This window comes from Schistocerca serialis, chromosome 1, assembly GCF_023864345.2.
Source record: "Schistocerca serialis cubense isolate TAMUIC-IGC-003099 chromosome 1, iqSchSeri2.2, whole genome shotgun sequence".
NCBI classification, from domain to species: domain Eukaryota; kingdom Metazoa; phylum Arthropoda; class Insecta; order Orthoptera; family Acrididae; genus Schistocerca; species Schistocerca serialis.
In genome coordinates this window covers 307,180,852-307,206,347 of record NC_064638.1, presented here as the reverse complement: position 1 = coordinate 307,206,347, position 25,496 = coordinate 307,180,852, and positions in this window count along the sequence as shown.

Genomic DNA, 25,496 nt, shown 5'->3' with positions numbered 1-25,496 from the left:
TGGCCCTTTGTGCCTCGGTCGTATGCAGTCCTGATTGTGGCGCTCACCTGCACGGCGCCAAACACGCATACGACCATCATTGGCACCAAGGCAGAAGCGACTCTCATCGCTGAAGACGACACGTCTCCATTCGTCCCTCCATTCACGCCTGTCGCGACACCACTGGAGGCGGGCTGCACGATGTTGGGGCGTGAGCGGAAGACGGCCTAACGGTGTGCGGGACCGTAGCCCAGCTTCATGGAGACGGTTGCGAATGGTCCTCGCCGATACCCCAGGAGCAACAGTGTCCCTAATTTGCTGAGAAGTGGCGGTGCGGTCCCCTACGGCACTGCGTAGGATCCTACGGTCTTGGCGTGCATCCGTGCGTCGCTGCGGTCCGGTCCCAGATCGACGGGCACGTGCACCTTCCGCCGACCACTGGCGACAACATCGATGTACTGTGGAGACCTCACGCCCCACGTGTTGAGCAATTCGGCGGTACGTCCACCCGGCCTCCCGCATGCCCACTATACGCCCTCGCTCAAAGTCCGTCAACTGCACATACGGTTCACGTCCACGCTGTCGCGGCATGCTATCAGTGTTAAAGACTGCGATGGAGCTCCGTATGCCACGGCAAACTGGCTGACACTGACGGCAGCGGTGCACAAATGCTGCGCAGCTAGCGCCATTCGACGGCCAACACCGCGGTTCCTGGTGTGTCCGCTGTGCCGTGCGTGTGATCATTGCTTGTACAGCCCTCTCGCAGTGTCTGGAGCAAGTATGGTGGGTCTGACACACCGGTGTCAATGTGTTCTTTTTTCCATTTCCAGGAGTGTAGTTGAAATGTGACCGAAGTAATTGCTGTGCACAGCGTAATCCGCAAATTAAAGCGATACAGGGCTGCCAAAAAACTGAATGCATTCCATAAAAAAATATTTAAAATGAGGTTCGGAGCATGTAGTGACTGACTACGTAGTTCCGTTGTTACGTTATCACTTTTAATATATTGCAAACTAAGTATTTTTATGGTTTGTTAAATGATCTTCATTGTCAGATATATTAGAATCTTGAACATGGCTCTCAAGAGCAACGGGGAGTAAGCTTTAATTAATAAAGTAAATAGCCAATCACTTGCCGGAAGTTTATTTATTTAAACTTGACCTACGCTTCGATATTGCTGTGAGCTTCTTCTTCAGAAATATGTGGTATATATAATTAACATTTAATTGCACTATGGAGCAAACTTAACAACTAATCACCCTACGTAAGTATATGAATTAGTACTCGAGCGGTATCAGGAAGCTAGTCAGCACGAGCAGAGGCGAGTGTATCCGTAATGGCCATGTGAACATTTGTTTCCTCAAGTACATCGCTAGAGTGCATAGCTTCCCTAGAGTTTGCGTTTCTTGTCAAATTTTATTTCTATCTACGGTAACTAATATATTTAAAAACGACGAAGAAAGAGCTCGAAATGAAATACTACTAGAGATCGTTTTGAAGTTCACAAACGTTTTTTAAAATAATTACTTTCTAGGGGGCATCTGAAGTCTGTGGGAACTAACCGATATATAAATTTTCGTAGAAACACACAGTAGTAGTTCACCGTGTGAGAACTCACTCGTAAAAAGTTGTTCCTTGCACGTAGGCAAGTGAAAGACGTCTTTTATGTTAGATTTCGGCTACTCAAACTGCTGGAAAGTGATGGTGGTATAGGAAATTTTGAAGGAGCGATCTACTTATATTGTAATCCTAAGTAAGTCTAATATATTCACAAAGAAATTTGCTTACGAAATCGTTGTTCGACCACTTCTGCAGTGTTTCATTTTATCGATCTTGGACATTTGCAAAGCTAAATTTTCGGAAGGATAGGTCCAAGTAAAAGCTGTTGTGTTAGTCACAGAGCTTCTCAACAAACTCTAATTGGCGACGCTACGAAAACGATCTTCGTCATTGTGGTTGTCCTTACTCCTGAAATTTAAGGAACCGCTGTCCGATAACGGTTGAAAAATGGAGCACTTCTTCCAAGAATCATTATTGAATTACTGCTTATGTGTGGTTGGATAAATTCTGGCGCGCAGGGATATACGTCCAGTCATTGTTCAATTAATTGTCGATTCGAATAATTTTGGGGGGGGGGGGGGGGGGGAATCGATTCTGCAACACCGTGTGTAACGTTTGCCACACGTACGGTGGCCTTCGGAGTTCAAACGTATATATAGAAGAAAGTAGCTCTGTTTACTTTCCTTCTTTTGCATTGTTTTGCTTACAATTAACGTTGAAACTCAAATAAATGTTAAGTTCACGTCCTATGTCGTACCTCAACAAAAGCAAGCTAAGGAGGGTTGCGATCTTCCCTGTGCAGTTAGATAGGTTTGTACAAGAGAGCATAAGATGTTTCGGATAGAGTAAGATATTTGACGTTCCGCAATTAACTAGGTTTTGAATGAATAATCTTTATTTGCCTATCTCTAAATTCACAGTTCAGAAAATAAAGGTTCTGGTTTCACATCCCATCGACGTCAAAGTAATTGGAAAGGCAGCAGAATTTCGGATTAAAGAATACTAGGACTGGAAATTGATCGCCGTATTTTTTAAGGAACCACTGCGTATTCGCCTGAAGTCTTTCGGCAACACCATGGAAAAACATGTATCAGGATGTACGAGTGGGGTTTTATTCCCACAGCAACTTAATACGTGCCCGTATCCTTGCAAATGCCCAATAACTTAAACAATGTGTACCAAAAATTTATCACTTTTGTTGAGGACTGTTTTGTTGTATAGGCCGTTGCACGAAATCTACAGATACTATATTTTTCAGATTTGTTGTGTGTCTTTTAACGGGTATTTACCTTACATCGACAAGAATATTAAAGTATCTATAAAAGAACTAAAAATGTGTCTATAGAAATACCACGTCATATTTAGCTGTTTAGCTGTTATTAAAATATTAAAAGAGAATTTTTCGACTGAATTCTCATATTCAAACAACAAACAAGACAAATGTGTTATGGTCTTGGTATTTGATATGAGATTCGAGTAATTGCGATTAAATGAACCTGATCCTAACATCATTTACGGTTCAGTATTTATGAGTAAATAAAAACACACATTTCAACTTGTATGAACGTCCGCACTAAATTTTCTAAGTGGGTGCCAAAACTCTAAAACTGTCAGTTTTAACATAAATGAATTGGTCAATTTCGAAACGTCATGTCCCATGAAACAATTAATTACTTAGTTAATGACACTCCACATCCTAAAAGGGAGCCACAAGTGTCCCGTCTTCATCTCTCTCCCCACCCTACCTCTTCCCGCCTCGCCACCTTTCACGCCCACTCCCACCCCGTCCAATCACATATTACCGTGATATTCAACTTTAATATAGATGTGTGTCGGATTATTTAAAGCACGTCTCCGTGGTACCTAAGAGTCGTGACATCTACATGTTATCGTTTCCAAACGAATGCATTTCGTTTTATTGCATGGATTAAATTCGTAACTACGCATTTCGAGGATAAATTCATTCTGTTTTTTTAACGTGTGTTTTATATGGTTACATATCGATTACTTACGCCCCTTTAAAACCTTTTCTGATACTACAATATAGATGCTTCGATATGTGATTGAAATTATTCGGTCTGAAAGAAAATACCTTAACATGAAGATGAAGAGGTGTAAAGCTACTACTGGCTATTCTCTGCGCCAAGGGAGCGAAACAGATCTATTAAAGAAATCTCTTAACAATGTATTGATTAAAACGTTATAAAATGGTGTATTTTGAGGGATTAAAATATCCCTTATTTTGCTTTAATTGCTATGCAGTTTCGGTCACGTAGCAGTAAAACATTCAGAATTTATCCAGTGCTAGCCAGTGCAGCAGAATGTTATCATTCAGAGATGCAGTGAGTTCTGTGGAACCTATTACAGATAAAATGTTGTCATAAGTAGTTCCATCCTCATTGCGGAAAAGAAAGTTAGTGATTACTGCTTTTATCATATCTACAAAGTATTCATTAACAGGATTATATTATAATGAGAATAAGAGTCATCAGTATAGAGAGGAGCAAATTTATTACCTCATACTCAAAACATGTTCTGCACTGATGAACAAGCTTTCGAAATATTATAACGAATAAACTACATACGCTTTTATAAATGTCTGCAGTATAAATGGGAAAATACGGTATGAAACAAGCTATACAACTTCATTTCAATTTGGATATGTGAATCTCATTTGGATAACTTGACTTTGGGTATGGACGTGAAGATACAAAGAAAAATTCCAAAAGCGAGTTCATTAGAAAGTGGAAAGGTGGAGGAGAAACGAAATGTTTCCTTTCCAGCAAACTGTAGCTCGTTACGCGAATTTCTATGACTTGTTAGCAAAGTTGTATGACGCAGAAGTTTCTGAAGCACGCAAGAGTCTCCTCACGGATAATGATACGCTGCTTTATCAGACTTCGCACAGCCCTTTCCGAATGAACACAGAGGGACCACAAGGTTTCATCCTACATGCAGTATGTTACAAAGAGGCAGGCTTTCATTGACAGTCCGAAGAGTAATTTTTGGCCGTGCTAATTTTAATACGATGTCTCTCCAGCTACTATTGTTGGTAGTCCCTCTGTACAAGATTAATATTGGGATATGCTAATTTTGATGCAATTTCTCTCAAATCGTTAGCGAGCCTTAGTGGTTTGAAGAAGGACACCAGAGTGCAGAAATACTTCCCAAGAGGTAACTGGCGATTGCGACGAGCCAGGTAAGGACAACCTTATAGACTTAGAGAGCTGCCACAGAAATCACTTGTAAGACGAAACAGCTACTTATAGGAACGTATGTTTATATCTTTGTGTGGAATGTCCGTTCTCTCTTGATTTATGGCTTGTAAATGACAGGATGTGTACCTCTCAAAGCATCAGCGGGTGGCGACACGTCAGCCACTGGTATTGCCACGCGTTGTTTGGTGTGTAAGCTGCTTTAAATGGCTCTTAGATACCTGATGCCCGCATCTCGTGGTCGTGCGGTAGCGTTCTCGCTTCCCACGCCCGGGTTCCCGGGTTCGATTCCCGGCGGGGTCAGGGATTTTCCCTGCCTCGTGATGGCTGGGTGTTGTGTGATGTCCTTAGGTTAGTTAGGTTTAAGTAGTTCTAAGTTCTAGGGGACCGATGACCATAGATGTTAAGTCCCATAATGCTCAGTGCCATTTGAACCATACCTGATGATATCAGGATTGAAGCCAGATGTACCGAAGAAATATTTTATTTAAGGTCCCCTGATGCAGGCTAGGGCGGCTGTGAGCTAGGATGGTGCGAGCAGGTTGTGGAGGCGATGTGGAAGCCCAGGTGGCTGAAGAGAAGGGCAGCTGCAAATTAACAAGTTGTTTTACTGACGCTTGTGTGCTGCTAGACTGAGGTCCTCATTCAAAGTATCAACTCGATGTTCCTTTACACAAGCACACGCAAAAAATAATTTTTAGGAAACGTGTCAGTCAGTGCTAAAAACAAGTCATGCCTTTGGCACCAAAATAATGGACATCTCGTTGTTTGTTCGAGTATTTTCTGCAAAAAAAATGTACTTTTATGATGCTTCATGGGCCTTTTTTCGATTCCTAAAAATAGGGAAGACCTTAGAGGGCCGCAGGCCGTGGTGGCCAAGCGGTTCTAGGCGCTAAAGTCTGAAACCGCGCGACCGCTACGGCCGCAGGTTCGAAACCTGCCTCGGGCATTTATGTGTATGATGTCCTTAGGTTAGTTAGGTTTAAGTAGTTCTACGTTCTATGGGACTGATCACCTCAGAAGTTAAGTCCCATAGTGCCCAGAGCCATTTTGAAGCTTAGAGGGCCGTCTTTTTACAAGCACTGATGAGATAAAAACGAAACGCGAGCAGGACTGGAAGCTATCCCAAAGATGGAGTTCCGTAAGAGTATTGTGTTTGTAAAAATCTATGGCGTAGGAGTATAATATTTAACACTGACTTTTCTGAACAGGATAAAAATGCTGTAAGCGAATAAATTCCCGTTTATTTTGAACACGTCTCATATATTTAAAGTTGTAAACTTAAGGAGAAATTACTGTTACACGTTAGGCTACATGTATTCCTCTTCATTTCAGAGACTTTATGCCCGAATGTATCTATTTAGCATTCCCACCATTTATCCGAAGTAATGAAGAATTTAGCAGAAGTGTACCTGCGAAGTTGCTGAAAAAGTTGTAGATGTAGATTCAGCAAATTTTCTGTCTGCTTGCAATTGTGTGAATAAGTTTCTGTTCTTGTATTTAAATCCGTAGCCACCCACATGCGAGACAAACGGGCAAAATGCGTGACATAAACGAATCCCTCAGTATTCTTCATACCACAGCTCTGAGCAAAAAATTAATGTTATATTAAGTTTTCTAATTTTCTGGAGCTAATTCATTTGGTACACAGGTGATAAATGCTTTCTCCGATTCTAATTATGATCGATGGAAGCCTTTATTATCGTTGTAGCGACGTAAATATTTTATTACTATATCATTATAATATACAGAAGAATGGTTTTGTTAACAGCAGAATCAAGATATAGTATATTAAGAGACAATCATATAAACGCTCTAAGAAAGGAAGCACCTGAAGATGGACTTGCAGGATTCAAATTGACATGCGGTACTATTTAAACGGTTTTGAGGTAAGGCGGAATTTGGGCATACATTCAGTTTGAAAATATTAATCTTATTCAATACGGATACTGTAGAACCCTGTGATTGTATATTAAATGTAATGTACATACAGTCACTTATAAAATAGGTCTTTACTCAGGTTAAATACACTACTGACCATTAAAATTGCTACACCACGAAGATGACGTGCTACAGGCGCGAAATTTAACCGTCAGGAAGAAGATGCTGTGATATGCAAATGATTAGCTTTTCAGAGCTTTCACACAAGGCTGGCGCCGGTGGCGACACCTACAACGTGCTGACATGAGGAAAGTTCCCAGCCGATTTCTCATACACATACAGCAGATGACCGGCGTTGCCTGGTGAAACGTTGTTGTGATGCCTCGTGTAAGGAGGAGAAATGCGTACCATCACGTTTCCGACTTTGATAAAGGTCGGATTGTAGCCTATCGCGATTGCAGTTTACCGTATCGCGACATTGCTGCTCGCATTTGGTCGAGATCCAATTTGGAATCGGTGGTTCAGGAGGGTAATACGGAACGCCGTGCTGGATCCCAACGGCCTCGTATCACTAGAAGTCGAGATGACAAGCATCTTATCCGCATGCCTGTAACGGATCGTGCAGCCTCGTCTCGATTCCTGAGTCAACAGATGGGGACGTTTGCAAGACAACAACCATCTGCACGAACAGTTAGACGACGTTTGCAGCACCATGGACTATCAGCTCGGACACCCTGGCTGCGGTTACCCTTGACGCTGCATCACAGACAGGAGCGCCTGCGATGGTGTACTCAACGACGAACCTGGGTGCACGAATGGCAAAACGTCATTTTTTCGGATGAATCTAGGTTCTGTATACAGCATCATGATGGTCGCATCTGTGTTTGTGCGACATCGCGAAGAACGCACATTGGAAAGCGTGTATTCGTCATCGCCATACTGGCGTATCACCCGGCGTGACGGTATGGGGTGCCATTGGTTACATGTGTCGGTCACCTCTTGTTCGCATTGACGGCACTCTGAACAGTGGATGTTACATTTCAGATGTGTTACGACCCGTGGCTTTACGCTTCATTCGATCCCTGCGAAACCCTACATTTCAGCAGTATAATGCACGACCACATGTTGCAGGTCCTATACAGGCCTTTCTGGATACAGTAAATGTTCGACTGCTGCCCTGGCCTGCACATTCTCCAGATCTCTCACCGATTTCAAACGTCTGGTCAATGGTGGCCGAGCAGCTGGCTCGTCACAATACGCCAGTCACTACTCTTGATGAACTGTGGTATCGTGTTGAAGCTGCATGGGCAGCTGTACCTGTACACGCCATCCAAGCTCTGTTTGAGTCAATGCCCAGGCGTATCAAGGCCGTTATTACGGCCAGAGGTGGTTGTTCTGGGTACTGATTTCTCAGGATCTATGCACCCAAATTGCGGGAAAATGTAATCACATGTCATGTTTAGTATAATATATCTGTCTAATGAATACCCGTTTATCATCTGCATTTTTTCTTGGTGTAGCAATTTTAATGGCCAGTAGTGTATTTTGGAACCAATTGAGGCTCTTCTTCAGGTAAGGCATGCATCGAAGCGAACCCAAACAAGCTCTAAAAGTAGTTACTAGAATGAAATCTGTCATGCGTGACTGTTCATCTTACACTTATCTTCTTTGTATCTCCTGTATGTCATTTCATATTTTTTGTTAGGGTCGCAGATAGATGATAAAACATTTAAGAAATGAGTCAGAGGAAAATTCCGTAAGCAACGTTTAGGTCACTTATTCGTCGTTCTAGATGTGCCTGCGACGGTGCCCTGGTACGCGATCTTAACATGCTGTGAGGCGCGACTTACCCATGAAAGCAGAGGGGATGGAAGTGAGGAAGAGTTTCTGGCTGCGCACGGGCACCCCGGTCTCAGCGTCCTGCATCTCCCGCACCAGCGCCTCCATCTGCAACACATACCCACTCTCCTCACACTCTGCTCCAGGTGGTAGGGTGACAATACATACAAAACACACGTCCTTTACCTACACACTATGTGATACCTTACAGCAAGATGTATGTAAACGGAGTGTAGTCGAAGAAAAACAGATGCTGATGAGGGAACTGGATTAGGAAATAAAGCTGAGTTGAGTTTTACTACTTGTGTAACAAAATAACCACAGATGTCAGAATGAAAGGCGACGCACACTGCAGACAGGCACAAGCAAGAAACGCTTTTCTCAAAAAGAGAATATGTAAACACCTCACACAAATTTAATCGTTTTATTTTTAGTTTTATTCTTCAGTTTCTTGCATCTCACATTTTATGGTATTTTTAATTTTAGTTACTTTTAACATTGTGACTGTTTTTTAAGAACAAAATGAAGCTCTGTGCATGTGGGGGGGGGGGGGGGCGGTGGGGGGGGGGGGAGGCTAATCTCATCCCTTCTGGCAGCAACGTTGACTTATTTAAACCACAGCATTGATCCCTTCTTTTAATATATTATATATCTACTTTGGAAGTGCGTTTGATAGCTGTTGCGCACCAGGGGTAAGGGGCTTCGTATGTTTCAATGCTGCACTAACATGCGTTTCGTAGCATAGAAAACAAGTTCATAAATATTTCGTAAAGAATTATTTTAACCTTATACTCTTTTTGATGGGGGGGGGGGGGGGGGGGCTAATGATTGTCCTTTGTGCCGAAAACGGTAGCCAATAGACAAAATAAAAATTGCAACTACGGGCTAAAACAAATAGCTCTTCTGAAAGCGTTTTTATTTTATTATGGCCTTACCTACACGGTCCAGCAACATTAAAGTGAGCATCAGTCAGAATTCTAAAGAACCACTTCTTGCGCGGAACGGTGCGAGACGTGCACGACGAGAGTCAGTGAGGTTCCGGAAGATGGCGACTGGGATGTGGAATCATACCGACTCCATTGCCGTGGTCAGCTGCGCTAGGTATTTCAACTGAAGATCCATGGCGGGATATGCCCGATCGAGATGGTCCCACAGATTCTCTATTGGATTTAAATCCCGAGAGCTTGGTGGCCAGAGGAGTACGGTAAACATACAGAAGTTTTTCCAATGCTTTGCAGCGTCGAGGTACAGCAACCTTATAACGTGATTAACATTAAAAAACAATCCCAAGATGCACAACGTTGGTAAGTCTAAAGTGAAAACAGAAATCGTAAATACGTAAGATGAGAAGGATAGGAATGCACAATTTTTTTAAAAAATTATCTTCAGTAACCCCATCCTGGGGCTCTTTGAACCATGTATGTAGACTGTGAGCTGTGTGGAATGTTGCAGTGTCTTGCTGGTAGATGGCATCGTGCCGAGGAGAAATAGTACACTATTTTATAATCACTTTCTCAGTAGAGCAGGCGAACTAAATACTCGCAGAAACTTAGTTCCTACAGGGAATTATATAAATCCCTTAGAAAATAGCTTTCTGAGACTTTTATGTAAAATACTCCTCCATGATACCGACAAGGGGGGATACTGAGACAATAATTAAATGACTAGTGACTTAGGACTCTCAACGATATGGCGGGGTATCTAGCAGAATACTTAAGTACAGTTCTGCTTATGTTGGCCTAGTAGATAGCCAAATCTGTAACTTTTCCTTTCGGAATGCTCAGTTTTCTGACCAATTAAGGTTCTCAGCAGTGAAACCACTTTGTAAAAAAGGAGAACGGCTTAGTGTACACAATTTTAGATCTATTTTTATGTGATCGGTGTTTGCTAAAGTTATTGAAAAGTCTGTGTATTCAAGGGTAATTGTCATTTCAGTTGACATAATTTGCTGTCAAGTGTACAATTTGATTTTAGATGTGGTTTAACAATTGAAATGCTATGTTCTCTTTTCTGTGTGAGGCTCTGGATGGATTAAATAAAAAGTTGTGAACGCTAGGCTTTATTTAACAAAGGCTTTTGATTGTGCTGACCACAAAATATTACTCCAGAAGTTGGTTCATTATGGAATAAGGGAAGTAACTCATAACTGACTGAGAGTAGAGAGCAGAAGGTCATTCTCCGCAGTACTAAAATGGCTACTGTGTGCTGTCCCAGTGGGGGGGGGGGGGCAGTTAAGTGGGTGGGGAGGGGTGGAGTGCACCAGGGATAGGTGCTGGAGTCACTACTGCTTCTTATTTAGATATGTGATATGTATTCAAGTGTTACAGGTGATTTTAAAATATTCCCCTTTGCTAATGACACCTACTTGGTAATGAAGGATGTTATTTTCAGTACTGACACAGTATCAAACAATTCATTTCAAGACATAAGTTCATGGCTTGTAGAAAATAAATTTATGCTAATTCACGGTTAGACTCAATTTTTAAAGCTTCTAACATACAACTAAACAAAACTGACATTCTGATTACGCAGAATGTGTATATAATCAGTCAGACTGAACATTTGAAATTCCTTGGCGTTCAAAAAGATAATAAGCTGAAGTGGAAAGCCCATTTCTGGATCTTATTCAGAAATTAAATTCTGCATCATTTACCAGTAGAACAGTGTCTGAAATAAGTGATACTTCATCACGAAAAGTAGTGTACCTTGTTTACTTTCATTCGCGTACGACGTGAGGTATTTGTTTTGGTGTAGCTTCTCTGATTCAAAAAGGGTGGTTTTGGCTCAGTAGCGGGTGATTCTAGTAATATGTAGTGTAAGTTTGCGAATCTACAATCCACCCCTAATCAGTAGCCTACGAATTCTGAGACTGGCCTCTCAAAACATATTTTCTTTCATGTCTTTTGTTGGTAACAATGCCAGCCTATTCCCGAGAGTTAACGGTTTTCTCTCAGATAATGCTAGACAGGAATCCAATCTGCATTTGGAACACACCTCCTTGTCTCTTGTGCAGAGAGGCGCGCAGTCTTCTGTCGTATGCATTTTTAAAATGCTACGGCAAGAATTCAAAAATCTTACCAGCCATCCACGCACTTTCATGTCTAACCTGAAGAGTTTTCGTGTGGCTAACTCCTTCTATTCTGTCGAGGGACTCCTGGAAAAATTAACAAATTAAGCTAATTTCTAGGTCACGTTGTTGATTATGTTTATTTGAACATACGGCTTGTCGTCTGCATAGGATTCATATACGTTTCATTTCACCTGTTATTACTCTTCTGTTATAGTTTCATGTACTGACTCGTTCCATGACCATGGAGACTTACTCCTCAATTTGGTCCTACAGAACATGATAAAAAAATACAAGTAAAGCAAAATGCATATAACGGTGGAGATGATCCATAGGTGTCTTGGTCCACTGTACCTCCCAGGATGACGAGATCACCAAGCGAATGCCACGAAAACATTCCCCAGACCGTAACGGTGGACGCCCAGTTGAGTATTGGCGCGCAAAATTCCTGCCTTCGTCGCCGATGAAGAGCAGTCAGCATGAGTGCATGAACCAGGCAGCTGCTGTGGAAGTCAACACGCAGCTACTTTCGGTAAACTGTGGTTGAAGAGACTCTTTCGTTAGCTCATTGCTTCATCTGGGCGGATAGTTGCTCAACAGTTGCACATCTACTTGCCCGCACACAGCTTCGCAGCCGCTGTTCACCCCTATCATCTCTGACCCACGGTGCATCGCAGTTGCCTCGGTGCCAGTTTTGCATAGCTCCATTTTGCCATCCACGGTATCCTTCAACCACAAATGCATGCAAACGGTTTACATACTTCGCCGTTTCGCAAATGCTTTCACCCTCGGCCCAGAATGCTTTTTGGTCATGTCTGTTTGGACGTCAGATAAATCGTTCCGTTTCCGCATTACGACAATGACTGTGTCATTTCCTGTGTCCCCTGAACACGCTGTATATGGCCTTCAGTGTTAGTGCTGCTGCCTGCTGTCTGTGAGTGATTATTTCACGTTGACGTTGAACATAGATGGCAGTCGCATTAATGTGATTGGACCGTGTAGAACTGAAACGTCGACGATAAACATTCCAGAGGAGAGATTAGAAGTTTCTGAAATGTGGTGCTGCAGAACAACGCTGAAGGTTAGTTTGGCGGATTATGTAACTAATGAGGAAGTACTGAATAGAATTGGGAAGAAATTAGTGACACGACTTGTCAGGATCAGTTGACGGGTCACATCCTAAGGCACCAAGGAATCGTTAGCTTGGTAATGGAGGAACGTATGGAGGACGTCCAAGCCTCGATTATAGCATGCAGGTTGAAATGGATTTACGCACATGATGAGAATGACGCAGAGTTTGCTAGAGTGGTGAACTACGTCAAACTAGTCTTCCGAATGAAGACCACACAGAATGATGCACATTAAAAAAATCAGCGTGAATAAGTCGCTTATTTTAATTTTTTGTTTGTTTTCATAATGTATTAAGGAGAAGTAATCGAGGGACACAGGAAAGATTAAAATGTTTTTAACTAAATACAATTTACCAGTTTGTTGTACTCTGAAAGTTACACGCAGTGATTGATACTGCTGCAAATATGGCAGTGATTCAGCTATTCTGCAACTGTCTTAAAATTTTTGTTGTCTTTATTTCTAGTCATTGTTTTGTATCTACTTTTCATCTTTTCGAAATATGTGACCATTTTTGGAATTTACACAGAGGTGAAAAAAGTCAGGGGATATCTCCTGATACCGCGTCAGACTGCATTTTGCCCGGCGTAGTGCGGCAACTCGATGTGACGTGGACTAGACAAGTCACTGGATGCCCCCTGCAGAAATATTGAGCCATGCTATCCCAATAGCCATCCATAATTTCGAAAGAGTTGCCAGCGCAGGATTTTCTGCACGAACCGACATCTACATTATGTCCCTGAAATGTTCTATAGAGATCACATCGGGCTGTCTGAGAGGTCAAATCACTCGCTCGAACTGTCCAGAATATTCTTCAAACCAATCGCGAACAACCTTGCCTTGGTGGCATGCCGCATTGCCATCCATAAAAATTCCATCGTTGTTTGTGAACATGAAATCTATGAACGGCTGCAAATGGTCTCCAGTCAACAACTGTTCAGTTGGCCCAGACGAAACAGTCCATTCTATGTAAACACAGTCCACACCATTGTGGCGCCACCACCTGTTTGCATAGTGCCTTGTTAGCAACTTGGATCCACGGATTCGTCGAGTGCGCGCGACACCCGAACAGTAACATCAGCTCTTACCAACTGAAATCGGACTCACCAGACCAGGCCACGGTTCTCCAGTCGTCTAGGGTCCAACCGATGTGGTCACGAGCCCAGGAGAGGCCCGGTAGAAGAAGTCGCGCTGTTAGCAAACGTACTCGCGTCAGTCGTCTGCTGCCATAGTCCTTTAACGCAAATTTCGCCGCACTGTCCTAACGGATAAGTTAGTGGTACGTCCCACGCGAATTTCTGTGATGATTTCATCACTGCTGATATTGTTCGTTAAGTGAAGGACGTGGGACACTAAGTTGTCTGTGATGAGAGGTAATGCCTGGAATCTGATAGTCTCGGAACACTCTTGACACTGTGGATGTCGGAATACTGAATTCCCTAACGATTTCCAAGCTACTCGCACCTACTATTCTGTCGAGTACTCCTGAAAAAATTGAAAAATTAAGCGAATTCCTGTGGTACGTTTATTTAAACTTACGACTTGTCGTCTGCATAGGGTGCATAAACGTTTCATTTTATCTGTTATTACTTTTCTGTACTGACTCGTTCCGTGACCATGGAGACTTGCTTCTCAGTTTGGTCCTGCAGAGCATGACATATAAAATAAAAAGATAAAAATAAAATAAACTGCATGTAAAGGTAGGGATGGTCCCCAGGTGTAGATGCATACTTGTCTTGGTCCACTGTACCTCCCAGGATGACGAGATCACCAAGGGAATGCCACGAAAACATTTCGCAGACCCTAACGCTCCAACTCTGGCCTCGACCCTTCCAACGAATTTTGCAGGACCGTACACGCCAACGTCCATTTGTCCCATGGGGCATAGAATGTGAGTCATTTGAGTAGACCATCTGTCATCATTCAGTAGACGTCCAGTTGGACATTGGCGCACAAATTTCACCATTTGTCGCAGATGAAGAGCAGTCAGCGTGAATGCATAAACCAGGCAGTAGCTGCGATGGCCGATACACAGCGTGTAACAGAGAAACATATTGAGATATCAACTCACTTCCCTCATCCCTCCGCTGACTATCAATAACAAAGATACAAAAGCGTCACAAAAATACTGAAACGTTGCAACAACATAGCAAGTTGTCATGGAAAATGAGAAGTTCATGCCAGCCGTTGTTGCCGAGAGGTTCTAGGTGCTTCATTCCGGAACCGCGCTGCTGCTACGGTCGCAGTTTCGAATCCTGCCTCGGGTATGGTTGTGTGTGATGTCCTTAGGTTAGTTAGATTTAATTAGTTCTAAGTCTAGGGGAATCATGACCTCAGATGGTAAGTCCCATAGTGCTTAGAGCCATTTGAACCATTTCTTTATAACTTTATTTGCATTTTTGTGGCGACAGTCACTCTGAAAACGCTTCTTCAATTTTCTGAGTGTAGCACAATACACTTCAGAGATAATCGTCGGACGATGAGGGAGGACATCAACTACAATAACACCTTTAGAGTCCCAGGAGACCGTCGCCATCCCTTTACCGCCTGGGAGTGTGACTCTGTACTTTGTCTTCGAAGGAGAGGTTGTGCGGCGCCACTCGATTGATTGTCGTTTTGTTTCCTGTTCGAAGTGAACCGTGACGATGTTCGACAAAAAATTGTTATGATCAGCGCAAGTAATTCAGCACAGATTGTCTTTCGTTGTTCTTTATGGTCTTCTGTTAGATGGCTAGGAACCCATCGGGCACATATCTTTGAGTACCCCAACAGGTGGACGAGTCAGTCAGCTCTAACAACAGAGACGTCCAGCTGAGCAACGAGGTAACTGATCGTGGTCTGTCCATCACCTCGAATGAGAGTGTCCGTACCTTCCAGCATTGCAGGAGTCGCAACCGTCTGTCCGGCCGTCACACGGGAGATCGGACATGTTTGGCTGATCTTGTTGCAGTGATGACAGACGCTTCAACCAACGACTCACCGTGCTGTCGTCCACTGCCAGATCTCCGTAGACTTCCTGCAAGCGCGAATGAATGTCTGCGATGCTCTGGTTTTTCGCCAAAAGAAACTCATTGACAGCTCTCTGTTTGCAACGCACTTCTGTTACAAACACCACTTTGAAGGCTCCGTATAGCGCCGGAACCTATCGGAACTTCATAAAACTATAGGGTCTGAAGCGGGACTATTTCAAGATGTCTCACAACAAATTCATTTTTTCAATAGAAACTGCCGAGAGAAATAGATGTTGCATTGCTTATTGAACGCCCTTCGTATAAATCACCTGTGAAAAGAGAACACAGGACGCTTTGAAGCTGTGAAGATCGTGCAAAGTGGCATCAAGTTGTCACATGATGCTCCATCGCTGACTTACGTCTAGGAAGTAACTGATGTGTAACTTTCAGTCAGTTCTATGGAATCAGCGCAGTAAGAAGGATCGACATGGGAACTTGAAAGAGTGGCTGGGAGGACCTATCGTTTCTGAACTTGTTCATATAACACAGCTTAAGAACAATGACATTAACGACGGAGTACAGTGTACCCCTTGTCAATAAAAATCGGTTTTACACCTGGCAGAAATTTTTTCTTATCAGTGAATGCAGATCTACCTCAAGCTATCTCCCAAGAAAATTGCAATGGGAACTGCATACAACGGATATTTGTGGAGTCGCGTACCTCGCAAAAGCTATTGCTTCCAGCGGAACATAAAGATGCACATCTGAAGTGAGTCAAACGGTACAGAATGTGAACAGCTGGACAGCAGCTGAGTGGCGGCCTGTAGTGTGGTCCAATGGGACGTGAATTTGCTTCTTTTCAGATGGTGTAGTGAGTCGAGTGGATCACCGGGCCAAAAAGGCGTTCAATCCACAGAGTGTGGAGGATGTAATTCAACCCGGAAGCTTTTTTGTGATGTTTTCGTGCTCTTCCTATAACTCTGATTTGGATGCTGTTATTAACGTTGTCGACTGCTTCAACTAGGATGCTTGAACACGGTGACGAATTGTCGCCTTTTCTTCTACATCTTCATGATGAGCATGTCCTGGACACCATCGCCTTGCAAGATGATGACAGCCGTGTTTGCAGGGCTACATGCATACGTTTCTTGTTTGAAGAATACTCAGATTCTCTGTGGAGATTCGATTGGTCCACTGGAACTTTTTCGACCACCGGGTGAAACGTAATACGCAACATCCCAGCAAAATGATAGTTCTGCGGGGTCTAATCACCAATGAGTGGTTTGAGGTGGGTACTGCATGTGTGTACGTTTTGACTCTTCTTCTTACCGAATTGATGCCATTACCAAGGCTAGTGCAGTGTTACACTGCATTCGCATGACGCTTACTCGAAGTGACAAATTTTTTGCGCGATGTACTCAGAGCGAGCTTGCATTCTAGAAGCTACAAGTGTTCGTCATTGTTCGATAACATCTTTAAATGAATTTGAAGTGGAAATTAATTTTTTGCTTGTATCTTGAGTATAAAACAGGACTTCCTGTCCGATAATTTGGAATATGTACATCTACATCTACTTCCATGTGAGCAAGACGTACGGGGTTGTGGCACGTTCCTAGAATCATCATTTAAATCCGGTTCTTGGAACTTTGTTACTAGACTTTCTCGGGATAGTTTATGTCTATTGTCAAGTGCCTTCCAGTTCAACTTCTCCGCGTCGCAGTAATACTGTATTATTATGCCCGCTCAATGACTGTTTGTAAGTAAATATTCTTACGTCTCGCGATATTAAGCCAGATAGAAGATTCAGTTTTTTAATATTTCGACGGATGTTCCTGTCGCCTTGGAGTTTCTGTGCCTGGAGTCCTGACAGCGAGTACAGCTGTAATTATTTCCTCGCTGCACCAGACCAGAACGACTTGGCTAGCTGTCAATATACCATGCAACAGAGAGGAATTTTAAACTAATCTGAACACTTCTATGTATATCTCATATCAGTCATGTGAGAGAGACCTCACGAATCAAGTAAGGTATACTTAATTCTGAATCTAGAAACATGATACCGATGCAAGTCTGTTATTGCATCTTTCATGAAAGAACATACTGAAATCATTACTGTATGCTTTATGTCCATAGTGAGAAAAGATTTTATGTTGCCAAAATTAAATTTACTACTAATTAAGTCTATTAACTTTTATTTTTTCAAACTTTACCTCCATTCTGTTAGGAAAGGTAATTCTTTTGTTCGCTGATTTCTTACAAAAGTGCTACAGGAAACGCCACACGTACCAGGCAAACCGCTCTAATTAATAAGAAACAATATCTACTGTTAATGAGCTATAGAAAGCAAAGTTTCCCTTCATTCTCAGACTCTATTTTCGACACGCTTTACTGTTCTCTTTTCATTCCCGGAGATTCTGTTTCAACGAAGAGTCTTTCAAATGGTGCTCAGGCCGCCTTCAAATAGCTAATTAGGGTTCGCTCTCATCTCTTCACTGAGATGAGAATTCCGAGCTTTCGACAATCTCCTTAAAGTGGAGTTTAGTTTAACAGTTTTATTGGCCACGTTAACGAAGCTCTTCCTATTAAAATAAGTTTGCAAAAACCTAAATTGAAAAAAATCCAGCATGTATACAGCAGTTATACACCAAAGTGAGCTACGGTAGGAAAAGTTTGGAACAAAATTATTTTCGTACACCATTACAGTAGAAACTGAATTAATAATCTGGTGTCAAGTTAAGAGGTTTGTTCCTTCAGTTCTCTCCCTAAATGAGAAGTATATTTGCCTATATGTTCAAAGGTGTTCGCAAAATTCTAATGAAAAAATATAAAAATGGAGCATATGAAACAGGCAAATGGGAATACAGACATCTAAAATGAGGTTGGGAGAAAGTACAAAACGACAAATCAGAATTAGTCAATAGGAGACGTGCAGAGCTGTAGAGGCGTACGTGACTATGGGAAAGACAGGTGCCACTTGTAGAAAGATTCAAGAAACCTATGAAGAGAAGAGATGGAAGAAGGACTTAACGTCGCTTCGACATCAAGGTCATTAGAGACGAACACAAACTCGGAATGTGTCAAGGATAAGAAGGAAATCCACCATATCCTTTCAAAGGAATCATACCGGAGGATCTGGGAAAACCTTGGAAAACCTAAATCTTGATGGCCAGACTCGGAGTTGGACCGTCGTGTGAGTCTGGTGTGCTAACTACCTCACCTCGTCGCTCCGTGAAAAAAAGAGACGCACCTGTATAAATATTAAGAGCTTAGATGTCGCGGCTTCTTGCTAGAATCAAATGTAAGTTTCGGTATTAGGAAGTCTCCTCTGTTGTGTAGCCTTGTAAGAAACAAGACTTGGACAATAAATAATTCAGACAAGAAAAGAAGCTATTGAATTGTTATGCGAAAGGGGCATAATGAAGATTACATATATGGATTGAATATCGTACGAGGAGATGCTGAATCGAACTGAGAAGAAAAGAAGCTAATGGCCTAACTGGGCTAAAAAGGAAGTACAAATGTACTATCTTTGATATAACGTGAGTGCTGAGGCATTGTTCTAGTAATCGTTCGTCTTGCTTTTCCTGTGTGTCTGTGTATTTGACATGAGATATGACCGTCAGTATTTTAAGACAAATTATGTCAGGTGTTTGTACAATTTCACTGCGTAATTTCAATATTGCTATCCTGGACATTCATTGATATTATGTATTTTATTTATCATTTTTAAATTATTGCAACTATTTCAGATTTTATGTTAGTAGTAGTGTATTCTATCTATGCACCACGAGTTCTTGGAAGGCAAGGTTTTCAAACGAAAATAAATGAAAATTGTGTATATTTTTTCCTCTCAATCCAGCAACAACCACAACCACTACAACCGTGTCCTTGCTACAGTCATGAATGCACCGTGAATGCACTGTACGAATTTGAAATCTACAGTGTTTCGGATATTTCCTGTGTTAAGGAATCCCGTTCATGTTGATTGTCAACCACAATCTTCTCGAAGAATAGATGATTAGCATTTAGTGCAAATATGTTATGTCTTACATAAAAACCGAGAGACAGTTTAAATAATAGCAACGTTGACACCCAAGTGGTTAACTCTCTTCATTTGCCAGCACTGAATACATAGATAATTAAGAGAGTTTTTTAAAGAACATCATATTCGCCGTCGGCTGAAGAAATTATTTATTTCATAATTCCAATCTCGGCCTCTCGACCATTATCAAGTGGTACTACAAAAGCTAAGAGAATACAAAAATGACACACAGAGTGTATATACATAACTGCACAAACAGTACATTACAGCTGCGCGCCGGCCACGGTGGCCGAGCGGTTCTAGGCGCTTCAGGCCGGAACCGCGCGACTGCTACGGTCGCAGGTTCGAATCCTGACTCGGGCATGGATGTGTGTGATGTCCTTGGGTTAGTTAGGTTTAAGTAGATCTAAGTTCTAGGGGGCTTATGACCTCAGCTGTTAAGTCCCATAGTGCTCAGAGCCATTTTTGAACAGCTGCGCGGTCTAGGCGTTTTGCCACGGTTCACGCGGCTCTCCCCATCGGAGGTTCGAGTCCTCCCTCGGGCATAGGTGTGTGTGTGTGTGTGTGTGTGTGGGCATAGGTGTGTGTGTATGTATGTGTGTGTGTGTGTGTGTGTGTGTGTGTGTGTTTTGTCCTTAGAGTACGTTAGTCTAAGTTAGATTAAGTAGTGTGTAAGCCTAGGGACCGATGACCTGAGCAATTTCGTCACATAGGAACTTACCACAAGTGAGGAAGTGAGTACACTACAAAAGTGTGAAAATACTACAGCACTTACATTTTGCCTCACCAAGTCCGCCCCCGTTAGCCACGCCAAGGGGCCCGGGTTCGATTCCTGTCTGGGGCAGGAGATTTTCTCCGTTCAGGGTCTGGGTGTTGTATTGTCCTCATCATCATTTCATCTCCATCTCCGACGCGCAAGTCACCCAATGTGGCGTCGAATGCAATAAGTACCTGCCCTCGTCGACCGAAATTCCCCGAATCGGGAACTCCCGGCCCACAATGCCGTACGCTCATTTCATTTCATTGCCTCACCACGTGTCAGACTTAAAAATCCTCCGACATATACACATGTCATCTTCAGACTTATTTTTGACCATGACATGTGTACAGGTCGAAGGATTTTAAGGTCTGACATTTGCTGAAGCAAAATGGGAGTGGTGTAAAATTTTCACCATTTTTGTGAAGTACTACTGTCCACGTGAAATGTTTGTGCAGTTTTGTATTATGTTTTGCAATACCACTTGAAAATTGCCTGGATCCCGAATTGCAACTGTGGAATAAGTAGTTTCCTCAGTCAACGGCCGATATAATGCTCTTTAAAAAATTCTACGTGACTGTGGAAACCGACCACGAGAAGTTAATCAATTGAGAGAGTGTTTACTTTGCTTCCTGTTACACGGATGGACTTACAGGCTACGGACAAAGTTTCGGGCCTGACTAGGCACACAGGTGGCAATGAAATCTCTTGATATTAATCCCATATCGGCACCGATGAGGCACGGAGGTCGGTCTACCGTCCGACCAACGCAAGCTCGGGAGCGTCGTCTCATTAAAAGTTGTTTGTCAGCGGTGGTTAGTGGGGGAGGCGGGGGAGGGGCGGGAGGCGACGGAAGGGGGAGGGCCAGTCGGCGCAACAAGTGGACTGGAAGCTGGCGGGCAGCGTGCTTGCGCAAACTGCGCGCCGACCTGCCGACTGCAGCCTCCATTAGCTCGTTACCCTCCCAGTGTCTAAGTGCGGAGCAAACTCGTGATCTCACTGCACACGCGCTGAGCGCTTCGCGCGTACATTTTCTAGAACTTTTGCGCCGAAACTGTGGACGGGAGTACCGGCGCAGTTTCTCTACGTCAAACAGCGGTTCATAGTTCGAAAGTCGTGACCAAAATTTTTTTTGTATTGGTTGGTTTGTGGGATTGAAGGGACCAGACTACTAGGGCCATCGGTCCTTTTGTTTGGAAAAAGATTGCAGTTAGAAAATCTGAGCGGGAAGGTTGGCTAAATTAATGCTAGGGCTATTCAATTCAGCTCTTAGAATCAATCAGCAGTTCGATTTGAGTGGTGTACAATAGGTCAAAGTTGTTGCTCTGTTGTTTGCGAAGTATCAAGCTAGCTGGACAAAGAAGTAGCGCCTCTTTCATGAAATACGTTTTTGTAAACTTAGATAATTACGTTTCGAAATGGAGGCGGCTGCTGGAGATATATGATTAAATAGAACTCTAATTCATTACATGTTACATGTTAATACATGATTAAAGAACCAGTCATAAAGTGTAATATTACGAAATGGATACGCATTTCGCGGATCTGGATTTACGTCAGCTGTTTGCGACAAGTGAAAGTTTATGCCGGAGCGGTACTCGAACTCGGATTTCCCACTTGTCACAAGCAGTAACCTTAATCACTTGCGTTCTTTGAGCACTCCTCCAGGATCGATCCATGCTTCCATATGTCACAGAGTCCATAACCCTTATACTCACACACTTCGTGATTCCTGCACTGGGAAGAAAATGGTTCAAATGGTTCTGAGCACTATGGGACTTAACTGCTGCGGTCATCAGTCCCCTAGAACTTAGAACTACTTAAACCTAACTAACCTAAGGACATCACACACATCCATGCCCGAGGCAGGATTCGTAACTGCGACCGTAGCGGTAGCGCGGTTCCAGACTGTAGCGCCTAGAACCGCTCGGCCACTCCAGCCGGCTGCACTGGGAAGGACAAATATTTTATTGTCATTTTAGCCCGTCGAGACACGGATACATCACGGATGGTAGGAATGTCTGTTTTCAAAAATGGTTCAAATGGCTCTGAGCACTATGCGACTTAACTTCTGAGGTCATCAGTCGCCTAGAACTTAGAACTAATTAAACCTAACTAACCTAAGGACATCACACACATCCATGCCCGAGGCAGGATTCGAAACTGCGACTGTAGCGGTCGCTCGGTTCCAGACTGTAGCGCGTAGAACCGCACGGCCACTCCGGCCGGCGTCAGTTTTCATGCAGTGCCTATATCTTTACATTACAGTGTCCTTCAGACATGCATGCATAAACGCAGACATTATAACCATCCATGATAAAGGGAAATCAAATATTGTAAGAGGTAAGTTACATTCTCCACATTACAAGTTGTCTGGTAACGTACGTACTAGTTTCAATAACGAATTTTCACTCTGTAACGGAGTATGAGATGATTTGAAATTTCCTGGTCGTCAAAAACTGTGCGCCGTACCGGGGCTCGAACCGCGGAACCTTGCCCTTGGCCGACGTGAGTCATGCCTGGATAGCTCCGTAGGCAGGGCAGAGACAAAGGGTTAGAATTCGAGTTCCGGTCCCCACATAGTTTTAAGCTCTCAGGAAGCTTATTAAGTACTAATGTGTTCGTGAGAAGCTATAAAATTTAACTACTAGTCACTATTCCGCTAAAAAACCCGACTGGAACGGTAACTGTAATATCTCATCTTTTAAGTGCTTCCTGAAACTTCATAAAGAAGTGCAGATATATACCAATTGGGCATTAATCGATTTCTACAGTATAATTACACGACCTTGAACGTCTAATCTACATAGGAATAATAAAAGAAAGAATAAATATGTAAGGAGGACACCGAAGCCCAAAATTTGAGAAAGCATAATCATAGTAATATTATTTTGAATAAATACAAAAAAGTAATTTTGCGTGATTATCGTCATCAGCAGAAAGTATGAAATAATCTAAATAATCACTGTATACATTTAAAGGCGTTTTCCTCGCTGCAATCTATTTTATTTGCGCCAAACGTGTATCGACGCTTTTATTAGGGCGTCTACTGTAAATTGAATACTTATTCGTTTTTCTGGCCGAAATATGCGTTTCCTCTCATCTGGTGATAGGTTAGAGCTCGCACTGTAGATTGAGTTATGAGACATTGACACATTTTCGTGTCACTATCTTTTTGTTTCCTAGGTTTCGTACATCGTAAACTGAGAGCTGTAGAACACCCATACTGGTCTGGCACTAACTACGAGAGCTGTGAATGATTTCAGTCGTTAATGTAAAAGACAAAACGTGTCTGGAGCAAGTAAAATAGAATGCAGCAGCAAGGAAAAGACAGTTAAATTTATAAAAGGAATAAATACAGTATATTAATACTAAATATCTGTTCTTCTGAGGCCACAGACGGGGTTATAACAAGTTCTTTTGTATATATTCCTGAGAGGTCTCCTGTTAACCAAACTGCAGGTAAATGTTTGGAGCACAGAATCTGTGACAGGTAAAACAAGTTTAATGTACATTACACTGCCACATTTTTAGGCAAATTATGTAAAGTTTACTAAGTAACCTGAGGGACAAATATCAGGAGGTGTCAAGTAGTTAAAACGCCTTGTTGCATATCCTTTCTAGATGGTCCAAAAATTGGATTAAATCATCTGATAGACTGCGAAAAGAGCACTGCCCGTCGAATTACAGTCCAGATAAGTTATCGAACGCCTCGAAAATGTTTTTCCGAGGTTCATGAAAATTGAGCGATTTACATCTTATATGAAACCAGTCATCCTCCAGACCCTCCAACCCAGAACCAATAAGAGGGAAGTTCTGCGGTCTTAACCCAACCTGACGGTAATGAGTGTGTGGCTCTTATTTTACGCAGTAGACTGTAAAAAAAGATGGTACAGTAACTCATTTAATAGACACAATTTGCAGTTTTTATATTTTATTCACTATACTGGATCCATCAATTCGAAACTTACAGGCTTTATGCCAAATTCACAATTAGTATCGTAAAAAATACTATGAGACCTATCTTCACTTTTAATGAGTTATCCGCCAGAGATGGTCCATCATCGGAGATACCCGATGGTTCATGTTCACATCCTAAGGAATTTTTTGAAAATAAAAAGCAGCGAAAGACTGAATTTTTTTATTTCCTGGTTATTGTACTGCTCATAGAATTTGTACTTTTCTGAAGTGTTTCACTGGATGTGCAAAAAGGGCCTTACAAATCAATGGATTACATCAAAATATAGTCATATAAAGAAGAGTGGCTCGGAAGCGCCTAAATATTTCTCGGTAGACGGTAGTTCTTGGGTGTTCACAGCCTTTGAAAATGTAAACTGTTACTGATAACTCGTGCAACTATCTATTTGTTCTTTAGGACCACCGTCATGAAATTATATGAGTCTTTGTAAGAAAGCACAGTCTTCTTCTGGTATTGACTTGATGGTAGTGTCGAGTTGCTGGTGAAGATTGATTTCCGTTTAAGGAATGTGACGAGTGGCTCGCTGCCGGAAAGCTGAAGGTGTATTTGTTGAACCGTTAATATGTAGCAGAGTGCCTTACTTGAGGACTAATGGACAATGTCTGTAGCTGCTTTTGCAGAATAGAATTTAGAAAGTGGTCGACAGAAACTTGTTTATGAGTGCCAAATTTGTTGATGTTAATGCCCAGTCAGCAAGTATTCTTATTCCGGCTCTGCTGTTACCGAATGTTTTAAAATCTCAAACAATGTTACTGAAATGAGCTGCGTGACGGTATATCGGTAACAAGCAATACTCAAAATGTAAAGGCTACAGTTGTTCGTTAACTTTGAAATTTAGGTCACAACAGAAAATGTAGCAATTTCAGATTTCTCCGAATACAGAACGATAAATCTTTCTTCATGTATAGTAACAATATTCAGATCAGTAATAAATAACAGAACTAAATGAAAACGGAACAAAAGTTTCTAGACTATCACTTTGATTTTAGACCAGAAATAGGGCCAAGACTAGTTATCATAAGGCTCAACAATTTGCTAAAAAAAGGGTCGGAGTGAAATAGAGATAATTACATTGCTTTTATGTATCTACAGACAACA